We start from the raw sequence: 3,120 nt of genomic DNA on the forward strand, positions 1-3,120 counted from the left end.
TTATGTGTTGTTGTATTCGAATGCTGATTGTGTACCCACGCCGCTGGGTTTCATTTCGGTAACAGTGTGTGTCCAACCTCGGACACATTCACGAGCTCAGTAAGTGATCTACCATCAGTTAAAGGACCGGGGTCCCGCCGAACGAACGCCAGTTCATTCACGAGCTCCCGTGTGATGGTAATAGCTTACTGATCCTTTTGTGTATTACACTGCATGAAAAGTGGGATTTTCGTCAGTTAGCGGCCCTGTAAATTGACGTGGAAGTTCAGGTTTACGACTGCAAACGGCAATTTGCAGGAAACACCGAAAACTGACGTAAATTGCCGGGAATTGACGTGGGCCTTGCTTGGCAGTTGTCCCCCCATGACCCCCCTCCCCGTAATCCTAGGGGAGGCTTTAACATGTAAATGAAAATGCTGTGAGCTATACAAATGCAAATCAGGGTAGCAGGGGGAGTTTTCCCCCAGGTGACATTTTTCTGAAAGGTGTTAACTTCATTTCATCTTCATTCAAAGATATAACTTAATTTCATCTTCATTCAAAGATACACAAAACAATTTGCTTCAACAATTACTTTTAATCAGGCTTTGCCACAAAGGTAAAATGTACATTCATGCAAACAACATCACAGTCTCCTAGAGCTCAACCACTGTGCATAGTGGTATGACTACAGTGACCCTTTCTTTGGTCTTGCTTAAATGCACAGTGGATGTGTTAACCACACATCTCCCAGCAATGCGCTCAACAGGCAGAAATGATGCTGGGTATGACGTGTCTGTTCCCTGCAAGCTCCAAACTTCTATTGGCTTTCATAGGCTTGTATTAGAAATGCCATACTAACGTCCTACTCGTACTTAATTGTGACGTAAATTTGAGTACGTAGTGCGTTCACATACAATAGTATGTGAATTTGTGCACGCGAGAAATGCCCGGATGTATACTGCATTGGCAAGAATTTCTGAGTACAGCGGACCTTGCTAAATCTACTCAACTTCCCAAAATGCATTGCGGCTCGTCTGACTTCACAAGTTTTGGATAATGGCGGACGACTGCGGTGATTCTGGCGAGGAGCCCGACACAAACCGCGTACACATGTAAGTATACTGTAACATGACTTTTACGTTTCCAGCTGACTTTTAAATCGTATTGATAATGAACGTTACTTTATTGTTGTTGGCATTGTACGTTAACGTTACGAATCGAAGGTCCTTCCAGCCGGCTAGCCTACTGACGCTAATTTACCATTTAGGGGTTAGCGAGCGCAAGCGAAGCGGAAAATGTGCCGTTTTTACCGACGTTAACTAATAATATAGTGCTTATGTTAAACCGTGGTTATATATTTACTAACGGTGATTAATAACGCCGTGCACCGTTGTCCGTTAAAGGGACTGATGCAGACACCGGGCGCCTCATTCAGTGGGGGGAACGAGGCGGAGACGTTCACGTTCACCGGCAGCAGGGATGCTGCTCTGAGAGGCTTCACTTAAGAAAATGTGGTTTAAATGTTATAATTCTTATATCCAGGACTGCTGGAGACTCTCAGGATGTCCCAGGACTGCTGGAGACTCTCAGGATGATTGCGGTAAGAATATGTTCGGTGACTGCTAGCTAAGCTAAAATTAGCAAAGCAAGCCCAAGCTAAAAGTAGCTTAAAAGCTAATAGTCCAAGCTAAAAGTAGCATAGTAGCCTTGTAAAAGAACAAGAGAGAGGAACCAGTGTAACGTTAAGTTGCTTTGTTAAGTGTACGTTGTTGGTCCTTTACAGGAAGCAGTACGCCGTCTTCACAACTCGGAGACGAATTGTAGGCGCTACGAACCGGAGCAAGGGTACGATTTAAAGAATATGCTTTCATTCTGCTGTATAAGGAAATAGATGCGTTAACAGTAGATACCGATCTTAACTGTTCATTTTGTTTTCACAGACGAACCTCGCCTCATAACGAAGCTGTGATCTCTTACTTGCTCGGAGCTTTGTCCGCAAGTCCGGATTTCTATGACGCTGAATTACGACGCCATTGTGTGTAAGTAATTTTTACTGTTTTCTTCTTCCTTGTTTTAATTTTACTGTGACTTAAGTTTTCTTATTCATACCACTCATTTAATTGTTTTCCAGCTGCCTGTAAGACATACTATGAAACGGTACGCAGGAGCTTCAGACACACACAGCCTGATCTCGCATCGCAGGCGGAAGCTGTGAAGACGTCAGCTCGGAGTCGTTCCAGGAGAAAGAGGGTAAGACTTATTAGATCCGTTTTTGGTCAATGTGACCAAACCTACCTAAACCTATTTTTCAGGTGCATTAATAGATGTGTTGTGTCCATGCGCAGTGCATCGCGCAGTACTGATTGTCTTTATTGATTGTTTTACAGCTGCTGGAAGCGAGACGGAGTGTGCTTGCTGGCGATGAGGCGGACCGTTGGAAGTGCGCCACCACAGACATGATGTCTGATGAGGAGGACGGCGTCGTTGGCGGGGTGTCTGGATGGATTGTGCGACCTCCATCCTCTCGTAGCCAGGAGCTCACCGAGCTCTGTGCGACTCTACAGTCGCGATTAGAGAAGACTCCCAAGTACAGGGCCACGCACCGCAGGCGGCTGTAAAATTGACCAAATTCGGACAGAATGTCGCCAGTTCATTTGTGTGTTGTGTTGTCAATAAAGCTCTTTCTTTGAATACTTCCTCCTGGCAATTTTTCCTTTCCTCAATAAATTCATTAATATTTATATTTATAAATATATAAATAAATAAAAATAAATGTGTATATATATGTATAAATATACATATATATATATATATATATATATATATAAACACATGTATATATATATATATATAGTGATAGATCTGCTAACCAATCACTAGTGATTATTCTTGTTTAAAAGACCCAGTGTGACCAATAGTAACACATCTGCCAACGGGGGTGGGGTTTACATTTATAATGACTCATCAGGTTGACCAATAGTGACAGATCTACCAACGTGGGTTGGCTTTACATTTATAATGACCAGATCTGCCAACCAATCACGAGCGATTATACTTGTTTAAAACTAGTGGTTTCATCCAATCCTGAGTGAGGATATTCAAGCCATCTCTGGCCAGGCGGGGTTTCGCCGCTATTCA

The 3,120-nt window shown here is 43.1% G+C and overlaps 1 long non-coding RNA gene across 1 annotated transcript; it reads left to right on the forward strand.

Annotated features, from left to right (window-relative positions):
• The first annotated feature begins 1,034 nt into the window (after positions 1-1,034).
• On the forward strand, positions 1,035-2,232 carry LOC311023913. Its single transcript, XR_014598257.1, has 5 exons — positions 1,035-1,094; positions 1,525-1,582; positions 1,766-1,827; positions 1,923-2,021; positions 2,114-2,232. It is a non-coding gene; the product is annotated as an uncharacterized lncRNA (long non-coding RNA).
• The last annotated feature ends 888 nt before the right edge of the window (positions 2,233-3,120 follow it).

The sequence above is a fragment of the Eutrigla gurnardus genome, assembly GCF_963514095.1.
Source record: "Eutrigla gurnardus genome assembly, chromosome: 2".
Classification (NCBI taxonomy): domain Eukaryota; kingdom Metazoa; phylum Chordata; class Actinopteri; order Perciformes; family Triglidae; genus Eutrigla; species Eutrigla gurnardus.